This window comes from Lytechinus pictus, chromosome 5 (assembly GCF_037042905.1).
Source record: "Lytechinus pictus isolate F3 Inbred chromosome 5, Lp3.0, whole genome shotgun sequence".
NCBI classification, from domain to species: domain Eukaryota; kingdom Metazoa; phylum Echinodermata; class Echinoidea; order Temnopleuroida; family Toxopneustidae; genus Lytechinus; species Lytechinus pictus.
In genome coordinates this window covers 2,846,937-2,862,004 of record NC_087249.1, presented here as the reverse complement: position 1 = coordinate 2,862,004, position 15,068 = coordinate 2,846,937, and the positions used below count along the sequence as shown (strand labels likewise).

The window sequence follows — 15,068 nt, the reverse complement described above, 5'->3', positions numbered from 1 at the left end:
ATTTTCTTTAACATTATGTTTTTACACCTGTATACTGAGCATTTTTCGTAAACATACAAAAAAGGGGGATAATTTTATAATAGACCCACGTATAAAACGGGATATTTTGTATTTCTCTGCATGAGCCCCACAAGACCAATCTATTGTTCATCTAAAATCAAGAAAATACATAAGTCGAAATGGATATAGTAAAGATTTCCTTTATTTGACATTGATAATCTTGAATAGAAGTAGAAGAGTAAATATACGAGCTATATTTGCTGATCGCAAATAACAAAATAAATGTGTATTCTGGAATGAAAATCGCGTTGCGGGAGGATCGAGGGGGAGGGGGCGGGTGGGGTGTCGATTACGACGCGTCTTACCCCGTTGCAGTTACTAAACCTTACCGATAACACAATTTACTAAATATAATAGATTGCCAAGATTGATTGTTTGGTATTCTATGATAGATCAATGTTATTCATGGTCATGCTACACGGAGAACCCTCTTATAATGTACCCCATGTTCTGCCTTTACCACGTCTACCATTCTCTCTTTATTAGAAATGTAATCATGGTAATAGGAATGTAAAGCCGATCGTTCCCTGTATAGCACTTCAATGCGATGTAAAAATAGTGCCCTATAATGGGATAATGATAGAAGATTGCTTTGAAGAACATCCCATTCGTTTGTCTATGAAGGTTGGTGCCTTGATATTGAAACCTACGTAGGTTGCACGAGTAACTGGAAGATAGAACTTGGAGGGGATCGAACTCTTTTGATCAAGCAATGGATATTTTTGGAGAAGATGCGAGCACACTTATCTGGAAGTATGGCGGTATGACTTCTGCGGCACTTGGTGCCATCACAACTCTAACATTGATTGTATTAAATGCAGTAAGTTTAACTTATCAAGGTCATAAACCACGGTGGGGTACCGTAAATTGGAGGGATTGTTTCTTGCACCTCATGGCAGATTTTTCTGGTGTTCTACTATTAGGACAGTGACCTTCTGATAAAGAACGATACGGTGCATGTGCAAGTCATTAACATGTTAGTTTTTACATTTCTCAGATAACCTAATGAGACTAACGATAAAAAAATTGTTGCTTTTTTTTCTCCCCCGTTACCTTCTTTATCTATTTGTATTTAATCAGCATTTTCGTTTTTTTTTCTTTTCCATTGCAATTAGTATTATTGAATCAATCCTTGCAAAAAGCCCTCCAAACACAAAACTTGTCATTTAGACGAAAAACAACGCGTGCTCATTTTGTCCATAACTTTGCAAAGATAATGTTGGATAAAGAAATGCCACGTGAAACATACATTATGACTACCATGACTACCCGGGGGGCAGTCAAATGTATTGCTGTACACATGCGTGACCAAATTATTTCCAAACACCCCCTAAACGAGTTTTTTTTATGTGTGCAAAATAACCCCCTAAACAAGTTTTTCGCGGGCTTTTATTTGGCCCCTAAAACAAGTTGTCACCAGAATATGACCGAGGGGGAAAAGCTTGGGGAAAAACATACCCTAAACACGTTTGGCTAGTCTAAAAAAAAAAGCTTTGGAAAAAAAAATACTACGTTGACCCCGCGATTGACCATATTGACCAGTCTTTCAAAACCACCCTTGTTCTTTAGAAATGCCACGTGAAACACGTGACTACCATGTATATTATGTTCTTTCTGTGCACTATCTTTCAATACATAAACGATAATATTCTTACCCCTCCCCTACCCCAACCCTTGTCAGAAAGGGATTAAGGATGGGCGAGCTCGATCAGGACATTTTTGTGACGGGAGGGGGAAAGGGAGATTAGGCCTACAAAAATGTGAATTCAAGACATTCTTTTCCCAACCCTTCACTCCTCTATATCGTCTATTGTTTTTTCTTTCCTTTTACTTTTTATTTTTGTTTTGTTTTTGTTTATTGTTGCTGAAAAGGAAAACGGTAGACACGGGGGTAGACGTTGATGTATAAAGAAAGATAGAGGAGGTTAGAAATAACGGAGATAGAGAAGGGGCGAGGCAGAGGGTTAGAAAGGATGGACTTATGTGTGAGAGAGTGTGTGCATGTATAGATGAATGAAGAGTTATAAAGAGAGAGGAATGTGAAGGGATATGGCCCTATAGGGGAGTGTGGGACCCCGCGCGCACCCCCCTCGCTCACACACACACACACGACATTTGCTCCGGCGACAATTGCTCTGGCTTTATTTCCTCTAAGTTAGGGTTGAGGATTTTATGTTAGGTTTAGGATATAGCATGGATCTGTGTTTAATAGCTCCATGGATATAGTATTAAATGAAGGTTTAAAGTTGGTCATTTCAAATATTGCGTGTGGAATTAACATGTATAACGGAGCAAAATTTTGTCGCCGGCGCAAATGTCATGGAACCAAATCGGGGGGGGGGGGGGGTTGATGTGGAAGGGGAAACCTTCCCGTTGGAGTCCTATCCTGATCACGAAGAGAAAATGTGTCTTGAGGCTGAAGGACGTACGCGCATCAAGGTCATATGGTGATACCGGTCTCAATCGAACCAGAATGGTCCATGCTCGAGCCAAACCTTTTTCATGCAAATAAAACTTTCACAAGTTTTCTTCAAGTCATTGTATGCTTGTGAGCTTGTCACCTCTTGGGGGACATATAGGCCCGTATTCTGAACTCTGGTTTAAATTAAACCCTGGTTTTAAGTTGTGGTTGAAGTATGGATAGCCAATTGGGGCAAATATCCCTAACAGTATACAAATCCACTTTATTAACTAATTTGACACTCAAATTGTTCATAATTGTCTGGGAATGACAACTGAAGTATTTTTCTTCATGTGAAAGCAAAAGGAAACGAAAAGGTAAACATAAGAAATATACAATATAAACAGAAATTGTGAAATGTTGGCTCCCCATAATTTTAGTTCATAGTTAGAATGTGATCTAAGTTAAACCTGACTTCAGAATACGGGCCCAACAGACTATAAAATTCGTAAACTACGGTATTTTGTCATTTCCTTCAACATGCTAATAATTAGCACCCAAGTTTATATGTGAGATAGCGTGTTAATCAAACATGATTAATAATTAAACATGTTTATTAAACAACACCGTGACTAAAAAAAAAACGAACGGTAAATGAATGACCTCTTTTTCCTGTACTGCCAAGCTATAGACAGTAAGCCTATATGCCCTCAGGATTATAATATTGATTATTTAATCAGTCTTTCCAGTCAATTCAAGTTTATAATGGGAATAATCAATAATTGTCGTGTATCCTATATTATTATGCAGCTATCAGACGGAGAATCAAGAAGGCGGTACGAACATCCACATGGTGACGAAGATTCTAAAAACCATCACGGAGCAATTGGGAATGACGATCGACGACCAAGTCAATCTAGTAGCACCTCCAGTGACAATAATGCGAAAAATGGCGATGACATGGAAAGAGATCTCGATGATAACGAGGTCGTTGACGATGTTGATGGGGAATTTGACAGAGGCAAAATAAATCATTACGAGCATTCGAATGGAGCAGAGGTTGGTTCTACGAATCAACTGAATAAAAGAAGTTTGAAGAAGAAATTGTATTCGAAATGACTTTTCGGCCACATTGAATCGAACTGGGTTTCCATTTACATTTTGTTAGGATTTAGGAATTTACACTTGTGAAAAGGGTTAAGAATATCGTTTAGACAGGATTGATGTTCAAAACTATTTTATCCATCAGGTTGATAACATTACAAGGAAGAAAACGACAAAAAGTATTTCATACTCTGAAGTTGAAAGGGCTTGCACGTCTTGGAAAATATTGTTAACATCCCAATGGAAAAGGGGCACTTTACGAACGCTATAACGAGGATGTACCATTATAATAATAGTTTGTTCGAAATCTGAAAAATTGGTATGGTTTAGCAACTTTATTAATATAATGATATTCATACCCATACTTAGTTATATTTTGTTTCAACAATAATACAGATACAGTTCATATATTGAATAAGACACAACAAGAGAGCCCAGCCTATAGGGTCACACCCCTGACGCAAGCAGGGCATATTAAATTACCGGACCTGGTGGCTCAGTGGTAGAGCGTCCGCCTCATGAACGAGAGGTCGTGGGTTCGATCCTCGGCCGAGTCATACCAAAGAGTTGTAAAAATGGGACCTTCTGCCTTCTTGCTAGGCGCTCAGCATTTACATTGGAGAAGGGTAATAATAACATATAATGTTATGCAGGGCTTGCTGGTAGAACAGTTTCCTCACTGAAGTGGCTACCCTGGGTAAATAAAACGTTATTATTATTATTATATTAACATAATGAAATAGTGAGCAATATGAATTTCTAATAGTAACGAACCTGCGATGCCACAATAAACCTGTAGAGGTTTTAAATGGGAATCCAACCCAAATATAAACCTGTTTTAGAGGCAAAAGATTAAGCAGACAAGTTGATAGGTAAAAGTTTGAACAATATCGGACAAACAATGCTAAAGTTATGAATTTTTAAAAGATGTAAATATTGGTAATTGATACAAGGCTGGTTCCCTTTTAATTAAGTTTAATTACTCATCCAGGTCAGAACCAAGTTTTAGCCTCGGTATAGATTAGGCCTAAGGCCAGATTTCTGATACTGCTGAATTAATTGTCTTTACCGCGTGGTCAGGATGAGCAAAGGCTAATTAATAAGTCACTAATTGTCAGAGACAATGAGAGACACGGTGAACGCTACTGTCTATTTGGACGTACTGATTAAAGACATACTTATGTTTCTGGTATAATCCATGGATGTAACTGTAAGTAAATTGAAAATGGGAACAAAAAATGCCGGGGCAAAATGGGGGGGGGGGGTATACAAAGCGCCATCCCCCTAATGAATAGAAAGCGCGAGCGGATCTTCGGCCATGGTCGGATACCTCAGATTGAAAGGATCACGGTTCTTCTGAAAAGGAAAGGAAGTGGGATTGTTGGAGGTATATAGTAAACAAATATATCAGGCTTTGAGAAAGTATAGTGGAATTATTTATCCGAGGTTGGTCTGGCAATTACTATTTTTCCCCGAGGGGCGAAGCCCCGAGGGAAATATAGTAGTTTTGCCAGTCCAACCGAGGATTAATACTTCCCACTATGCTTTCGAATGAAACGCCTGATATATTTGTTTTATATCCTACTTTTAATAATTTATAACCAAAATCTATGCGCTGAGCTTGCAAATTCCGGTTACTTGCGTTGAATTACCTACTTTTCTCCGAGCCACCGCGCTCAGCTCAGCAGAACGCAGATTAGTGTCTGCGCTGACGCATCGCGCTGGACTTGCGCGCCCGGGAGAGAGAGCGCGCAAGCCGGTGCGCCGAGATATCCAGTTTTGTGAAATAATGACGTCATAATATTGGTATATCCAAAAATATATCGAGGTCTGACGTCACGCAACATCATAGTTGAAATATATTCGGTCACATGATGCTACTTGAACCAATCACTTTACAGGATTCAATCTATGTAGGATATAATAGCGGATATTTTGTAGAGGGATATTGAAGAAGGTAAAGTATATTATTATGTTCAGTGATAGGAATGCTTTTACTTACACATGTATGTATATATGGACCTGCACTACAAGGAAAAAGAGCATAGTTTTTCTATGAAATAAATAACAGTATGTTACACACACAACCGGTTTATTTCCAATTCGTCCAATTTCCAACTCGTCTACTATCATTTGGTCTACCATCAGTTCGTCCACTATCCGACACATGGTCTAATTGTCAATTCGTCCACTCACCATTTCGTCTAATAACCAGTCGGTCCAATAGCCATTTGTCCATATACCATTTGGTCTAATTGGACTAAGCGTTAATATTGTGCAAAATGAATGGAAATAAACAACTGGTGATTAGACGAAGTGATGATAGGACCAAATGATTATTGGACCTAATGGTTGTTAGACAAAATGTTGATGGACGGAATTGCATTATGAAACTAAATGAAAGTAGACACTGCGGTGAGTGGACGAGTTGGCAGTAGACGAATTGGCAATTTACCATAATATGGTACTACTTGACGGTGTCGCGTGATCTATTCTGATTCAGTCCTGGGGGGAGGGGGGGGGGGGCACTTCCATTGACTAGTGGATACCATGCGCGACCATGGGGTCTCGAAAAGCACCCTTAACAAGTATTTTCCATATTCTGAATATTCTGAAAATGCACCCCTTACAAGTATTGGCGTGTGAAACCCTACCCTTAACAAGTATTGGAAACAAAACGATACCCGTGGCAAGTATTCCCTGAATTGAACCCCTAAACAAGTACAGCGATATTGTAGCTATGTAACGGACGTCGGTCGTCGGTTTTACCTTTACCTACATCATTGGGTTTAGTACGGCCACACCTCCCGCAAATTGGACTCTAAACACATTGTTGACGGGACAAAAAGTACATCCTTTATAAAACGTTTTAGTCTTTTTTATACCCTCGCAAATTTGACCTTAATCACGTAGCTTTCCTAACGAAATAGAAACCCTTTTTTCATTATTTTAGTGTTTTTGACACTCTTATTACGTTACGTACGTAACGTGCCCTATCTTGAAAAAGACATCCCTTTTTACGTGTTTTTTGGTCGTGCATGGTATCCACTCGTCAATGTAAGTACCCCTCCCCCCGCATCCTAAAGAGCAGATTACTGTATCAATGCGAGCGCGAAGTGTGAGCGAAATTTTCTTTTTTTATGTAGTAACCCGATTTTTTTTTTCATTTCCAAATTTTCCCCTCCCCTTATTTTATTCACATATCTTTTTCTTCTTATCTTGCCCTCTTCTCTTTTTTTTTCGTGGTGCGAAAATTTTTTTTTTTTGTTGGTTGTCAACTTTTTCTGAACAAAATCGCATTGGGAGTGAGTTTAAAATTTGTGTACTTTCCATAGTAAAAACAGTATTTTTTTACTATTCTATATATAGGTTTTGATATTTCGTTGTTTCAGCTGTTCAGTTTACTTGTTATCTTTTCATCTTCCTTTCTTCTTTTCTTTCTTCTTTCTTTCTTCCTTTCTTCCTCCTTCTTTTCTCCCTTCCTTCCTTTTTTCTCTTTCTCTCTTTGTTTTTTAGTGGGGACCGTCCCCTCCTAAAATTTAGGGCGGACCCCTGCCCCCCGCTTCCTCCGCCTATGGAAAGCCTGGATATCGAAATATTCCGCGCTCTTACTAGTCCTATTTGATTTATAGAATACATATCATTTTCATAAATTCCTAATATGCCTTGGATTTTCCCCTGTTAAGATCGGAATATCAATAGTTTTCATCTCGCCCTTAGGCCTGCCTAACATACCCATCCTTTTCATGATGATTAAAATGTAGAATACCTGCTTCTAGGTTTAAATTTAAATAAAAAATAAAGAAGTGAGAAACAGCTCGTGCTTCTGTTGTTTACTGAGATACACAGCTTTTTCTATAAATAAAAGGCGCTTAAAATGTCCAGATTCAGACCGGAATATCAACAAAATCAGTCCGCGCTACGCGCAAGTATTATTGATTTAGGAAGATACCCATCCTTTTCATGATTACAGAATGAAATGAAATCTAAAAAAAAATAATAATCAGCTTGCGCTACATGATAATCCGCATAAATTATTTAGTTACATACCTATCCTAAGGTGCGTAGAATTTCAAGTTTTCAGGTTGGAGTATCAACAATTTTTAGCTTGCGCTTCGTGCACTTATTGTTAAATTGTTGAGATATGTATCGACATCATGAGTCACTGCAAAGAGTCCTTAACGGGTCTCTTTTCATGACAGTATATAAAAAATATTTGATAAATAATGCGTGCGCTTCGCGCTCGCATCGATTGATTAATTACAAAGGTATCTTCTTCATAATCACAAATATTGATCAGAAAAGTCAATTTTCAGGACCCAAAACAAAAATAATTTTCTAATACTTTGAGCTCACGCTACGCATCAATTTATTTGGTTCACGAGATATAGGCCCTACCTTGAAAACTAAAAAGTAACTGTTATTTAAAACCTCAGTCATTTATAGTTATACAGGACTATCCCTTCAAAGAAACAAACAAAAATGTTCCGATTGGGAAAAGTGTTGATGAAAATACCTATCTTTATTAGGAATATTAGTGTCATGTATTTCATTTTCATTGAATTCAAATTGAAAAATGTCAAACATAATTCGCAAGACCTAGAATAATATAATTGACTGAAAGGAAATCTAAACCAGCAGATCAACTTTTGGTTACCCCCCCCCCCCCCTTATGAAAAAAAATGTGATTCCTGTATCATTTTCTAAAGCTCGGGTTATACCAAAACCGAATTTCCCCAATTAATTTTGGACCGAATCAGATGCGAATCGGTCCACATTAGGTCCCGAATCGAAGTAAAATTGCCAAGAATTGACGTCCCGTAATTGCCAAACATTAATTCCTCCCAGAATCCAACCGAATTCGATCCGAATGTGACCCGAATGCAATTTGTCGTGGCCACATTCAGAAGTATGTTATTTAAAAACGAGCCGAATCCCTCCACGAATGTTTCTGAATCCCTCCCGAATTTTCTCGCATTCGGGGAGGGAAAACAGAATACTCCCGAATCCTCCCGAATTGATTCGGGGTGATCCCCGAACCATATACGAATAGGTTCCGAATTCACCGAATCCATATGAATCAGGCCATATTCGGGCAGAATCAGTCCGAAATTATTCGGAAGAATTAAGTTTTGGTGTAACCCTGGATTAACTCGGGCGCTAACTTCTCTTTTTCTTCTTCTTTTTTTATAATTTTTTTTTAAAAACAAGTGCACACCTAGTTACCAATAATGCATATAGCATTTTCATTTATTTGAAATCAAGATAAAAGAACATTGTAGATTAAATGCCTTGCTCGCGGGCATGGGTGCCGCAGCCGGGGATCGAATCCCGGACTTTCCATGTATAGCCTTAGACCACTCGCCCACGGCACCGCCACACGTTGGTTACAATATCGATATAAACTCTTTCAAGGAAATCATCTATAGGCCTATAATGTCAGTCGAGCTGAGCTAAAAATGTAATAGATTGACGGGTAGATTGAGATCCAATTTCGACATTTTAGTTCATAGATCTGCAGTACTTTGCGATTTCGCTCTGGATATCAATGATAGGTGCCAGAAAAGCGCACTGCCACTGATATCAACTTCTATTCCTCTTTCTTTGGTTTTGATGGCAACTGGTCAGAATGACCTATCTATAGCTTTTAGACAAGGTCCTGTGCATGTTATGATCTTCATATCAAATGCCGAACGACTGAAAAAAGACAAATCGCGAAAGCCCGGGTATTTGTTTGTATTTTTTTTAACTTAGAGGAGTTTCAGACGAGCACAGAATGTGTAATTTGAATCTGGTTCTTAAAGAGACGCGTGGAACCCGGGGGGGGGGGCAGTCAAATATATTGCTCTACACGCGTGACCAAGAAATTTCCAAACACCCCCTAAACGAGTTTTTCCTCTGTGTGCAAAATAACCCCCTAAAAAAGTTTTTCGCGGGCTTTCTTTACACATTTTGGCCCCTAAACAACTTGTCGCCAAAATATGACATCGGGGAAAAAGCTTGAGAAAAAACATACCCTAAACACGTTTGGCTATAGTCTAAAAAAAAGCTTTGGGGAAAAACATACCCTAAATACGTCTGACCCCGCGATTGACCATTGACCAGTCTTTCAAAACCACCCTTTTTCTTGAAAATCGGTGTTTTTGATACCCTTAGCGAGTCCACTCGTGGACCGCGTCCAAAACTGAAAAAAAAAACCCTTTAAACGCGTTTTTTTTTGGTCACGGGTGTGTACAGCAATATATTTAACTGCCCCCCCCGGGCGTGGAACATCAATCAACAGCATACGGTATTTATTTATGGATGTTCATCAACTTGTGGAAATGGTCCTTGAATGTTGGTTTTAAGATCCTATTTGAGGAGCCTCAGTCAATGGATTATTGATTGTATTGTGAACGTTATTGAAGTACGAGAAATCTTGTTGTTTTCAGTATGATTATTCTAAATCCCCCATTTTTTTTTCTTTATAGATATGGCCTTTTAAGTTTAGACAACGCACTGTGCCTTCTCTGATGTTTATATCAAACGCCAACCGACTGAAAAAGACAAATCGCGAAAGGCCGCCGGGTATAATGTGTGCATTTTGTCTTATAGGGGTTTCAGACGAGAGCAGAATGCGTCATTAATTTTGACATGTTTGCATGCTGAATTCACTGGCGGATCCGGGGGGGGGGGCACAGCCGCCCCCCTTTGAGAGGCACAATTAAAATTTGTAATGTAAAAATGCCGTTAAAACATAAATGTGCCCCCTTTGAATTTTTAAATTGAAGACCCTTTTTTTTTTTGCTTGTCATTTTTTTCCTGGACAAAATGCCCTTACTTTTTGGTTAAAACCTTTTTTCCTCGAAAAAATGTGCCCCCCTTTCGAAAAATCCTAGATCCTCCCCTGGCTGAATTGTACTGCTGAATTATCAATCAGTAAAAACGCTATGGGAGGACATGCAATAGAGTGTATCGTAGAGAACGAATTTGTACTATCATAATGAACAAAAATCGGGGTTGGGGTATATTTTCAATGCTATGACTTAATTGGGCGAGTTAATGTTATGTGTGACATCACAAATCTTGGTTACATTGCCCAGAGGAGGATCGCAATAGTATTTGTCCAATTGTTTTCATCCTGTCATTATCTCATTCTCTTATTTCTATGTTTTTTCACACAAGCTCACTTGTTCCAATATTGATTCATTGATTGAACATGCGGTGAACATGTACCATGTGTACAGTATCCACTGTCACATTTGAGTGTTATTGGCTATATATTCAAATTATGTGTATTACTTTTCTTTGGAGATCGGGGAGGGGGGGGGTTGGATGGGGAACCACCCTTTGATGAAATTTGATCACCTTGATCTATATCTAGGCTGGTAATATTCCGTAGAGGGTGCTGCGCGTGAAAACGTCTTTTATCTTCATGCGGATTGATTTTGATAGACATGTTTAACAAATGAAAGTCCTTGAATCTTGTTTTTAAAGAGAAGCGTGGAACATCAGACAATTGCAGCATACTGTGTATTTATTTATGGATGTTCATCAAAGGAGTATTAGAAGTGAAAAGGTCCTTGAAAGTTGGATTAAGATCCTGCATCAGTCAATGGATTATTGATCGTATTGTAAAGGTTATTTGAAGTACAAGGAATCACTTTTGCCCTGGGAAGCGGGGGTGCTGAATCAGCCCCAAGATTTTCCAAGGGGGTGCCGCATGTATTATTTCCCATAGGCAGCACCCCCTGGAATTCTGGTAGGGGTGCCAAATTGGAGAAATGTAGGGAAAAGGACCAATTTTTTTTTGTTGAATCCTTTTTAAATTATTTTTTGCCATGTCAAATTTGTTATGGGATAAAAACTACCATCATTTTGTAGCAAACCCCTCCCCCAATTTTTTGCTTGTCAAATTTTTCTGGACAAAAACGACTTTCATTGTGTAGTAGAACCCCCCTTTTTTTGCTTGTCACATTTACTTCAGTACCATGGACGGAAAAAAAGAAAAAAGGGGGAAGAAAGAAACAAAAGGTGGAGAGAAAGAAAAAAGAAAGAAAAGGGAAAAGAGAGGAAATAAGAGGAGGATAAAAAAAGACGATTGAATAAAATAAGGTGAAGGGAAAGCATCTTTCATGTCACTATACATAATTTTTGCTCACGCTTCATACTCGCATTGCCTGCTCAATAGGCTGATATGGAGATTAGAATATCAAGTTTTTAAGTCAACCAAACCCTTTATTTTTTATTTTTAGTACCAGTACATAGGAATGAAATAATAGATATAGTGAACAACTTAAAAAGCAAAAAAAGCTGTGGTCACGATGGTATTGACAATATTTTATTAAAGAATGTTATAGAATATATTGTTGATTCATTAGTATACATATTTAACCGGCGTCGTGACTGACAATATGAAAATATCAAAGATAACGTGTCAGTGCACAAAAAAGAGAGAAGATTAATATATGTAACTATAGACCGATAATTTTATTGCCTACTTTGTCTAAAGTTATGGAAAGTGTGATCTTTACAAGATTATTAAATTTTTTGAATAAATATAATATAATTTCTGATTTTCAATTTGGGTTTTGCCAAAAATATATTACATCTCATGCCATCCTGTCATTTATTGACAAATTTCGCGCTCCAATAGGCTTATTAGATTAATAAGTAAGATGATATCATTTTCATGAATTCCTAATAATCAAATTGTCCCTTTTTTCAGAATGGAATATCGACAAGTTTCATTTCGCGCTGAGGAAGAGGAATAGGAAGATAATCATTTTCTACTCGCGTTTCGCGGTCGCATTATTGCTTTTCGTATATAATTAAAAAAAAATTGGAATGCCCAGATTCATAGGTCTAAATCTAAACACGTGCCGGAATATTTATTGAGATACGCATCTTGTTCTTGACTCACAAACATTGCTGAAAATTTTCAATTTTCAGGACAAAGTACATGAAATTTATAAACATTTTAGCTCGCGCTCTGCGCTCGCACAATTTAATGATGTATCTAAGTTTTTTTAATAGAATTAAAGCAAAGAAGCGTATACATATAATTTATATACAGTCACTTCTTAGCTTTAGTTTTATTTAAAAAAAACACGTAGATATATCATTAAATAGTGCGAGCGCAGAGTGTGTGTTGGTGGGGGGGGGAGGGTTGATGATGGTGTGTGCGTGTGTGTGTGTGTATAAGAACAATGGAAAACTCAATCGTATCCCCCACCTTTGAGGAGAGATTTCCGTCCATGTTCAGCACGCCCAGCAAAAAATAGTTCCCAGGGCCCTGCAAGATGACTGCAGTATGTGTTTCGAAAACACAAACATTTAAAGGAATTAGGAAGAACATCGAATTCACTGTTCACAGAAAAAAAAATTCTTCACTTTTCAGCTCCCCAAAATAACAAATAATGCATTTAAATTCATGAAAATCCAATAGAACATTTGTTGTTCATCAATTGAAAATCTGCCAATGTCAGAATTATAATTATTATGAGAGGGTGCCAGTATACTTTGTTCTATTCTTAACGATTTCTCTTATTACTAATATAGACAAGAAATCTACCAGCTACGAATGGACACGTTGTTGATTGTTTAATCAAGTGTCATTTAGGTGTTCTACAAGCACGAGTACTAGATCATAGCACTTTCTGTGCTATCTCATCATATCGACCTTGAGTTGTGGACAAGAGCTTCAGAGAATGCGCACATTATGAAATCATGCAGGCACAAATCTTTGTATGTTGTGAATGGACATTGTGTTGATTATTTTAATTGATTAGTTTATCTTCTTCGCAATTCACTTCCGAGGAGGGAGGGGGGCGAAGTTGCAATATTTGCGACCCCTCCCCCCAAAAAATGGAAATAAGGAAAACAAGGAAAAAAGTAAGGAGAAAAGACAAGAAGAATAAAGATAAAAGGGGAATAAAAGTGAATGAAATTAGGGGAGGGGGTAATTGGAAAATAAATACTGACTATCAGGTCATTAGATAGAAAAAAATAATTCGCTTGCGCTTCGCGCTCGCATTTCCTGTTGAGTAAGATAATAATCTGCTCAAAAGGATAAATATGGGGTTTGAAATAAACCATTTATAAATCAATATTCACATAACATCCTGCTATTCGATTTTCCTTATTTTATCTTAGCAAGTCCTAAGCTAAGATTATTTTAGCAGTCCTTAAATGTTCCCTTGTCTGGTCAGTCTATCAAATATTTTCTTGCTTTGCATTTGAATTAATTGTTATTTTTCAATTAGATATGCATCATGTCCATAATTACAAAAGTGCTTGGAACGTCTCTTTTTCGATTTTCCAAAATTAAATAGTGCTTTAAAGATTTCCTTTCAGGTCAGTATATAAAATTTTTAGCTTGCGCTTCATCCTCGCATTTTTGTTGAGATATTACAGTTTGTCCTTTATCATATAACGTGCTAAGTTTTAAGACCGGACTATTAAAACTTTTAGCTCACGCTTCGAGCTCGCATCAGTTGTTTATATATAAATATATATATATATAATATCAAAATTTGTCCACTGGCTCTTTGCGCTCGCATTAATTGCTAGATAGATCCTATTCATGAGTACAGACAGTGGAGTACCGTGGGTCACGGCATGGGGGGCACCAGCAAAATTTCGAGTCACTTTGTGGGCGCGCAAAGCGCGCTCATTAGCCAGGTATATGCTTACTAATAAAGACATTTAAAAGGTTATGTTCGTATCTCAGTGATCAAATAACGCGAGAGCGAAGCGGGAGCTGAATTTTTTTTTTAATTCAAACCTAAAAAGGGACATTATAAGCAAATTTTTGTAATCATATTACGAACCTGTCTCACTCACTAAACAAGCTATGCGAGCTGACATTTTAGTTATATTCACCCCAAGCAGGGACATTTCAAGGACTTTAAAAAAAGAAATTCATGAAGAGCATACATATCTCACCATCGTCATTTAATGCGAGCGCCAAGCGCGTGCTTTTTTATATAAGAATTACACCTAAACAAATGAAGCACTTTTTGCAGTCATTGTAATCATGAACATGATACGTATCTCACTAATAAAATATTTCGAGCGCGAAGCTCGAGCTGAACAAATTTGATATTCAGACCTGAAGAGAGAAATTCTAAGGCTTGTTTGTAGAAATTCATTAAGACCATACGTATTTCCCTAAACCTAATAATGCGAGCGAGAGCTGAAAATTTTTGATATTCAGATAAGAAAAAAAGACATTTTAAGGACTGTTTTTAGGAATTCATGGAGAGCAGACATAATTATCTCACCAATCCACTAACGCGAATGTAAGCACGGACTGGAAATGGTATATATTCAGACATTAAAAGGGGGCAATCTCTTTAAGTAGTCATGAAAAAGAAGCATATGTCACTACATTAACTAACAAAAGCTTTTCAATATTACTTGAAAACGGGATGTCCCCCCTCGGTGGATTATACCGGAAAAATAAAAATAAAACAAGAAAAAGAGAAATGTGAGAAAGAAAAGGGAAGGAAAGGGGGGGAAG

General features: G+C 37.7%; 1 long non-coding RNA gene across 1 annotated transcript; it reads left to right on the top strand.

The window, feature by feature from the left end:
• The first annotated feature begins 440 nt into the window (after positions 1-440).
• LOC129260604 (uncharacterized) lies at positions 441-5,641 on the top strand. The gene is made up of 3 exons (XR_010293584.1): positions 441-880; positions 3,272-4,952; positions 5,483-5,641. It is a non-coding gene; the product is annotated as an uncharacterized LOC129260604 (long non-coding RNA).
• The last annotated feature ends 9,427 nt before the right edge of the window (positions 5,642-15,068 follow it).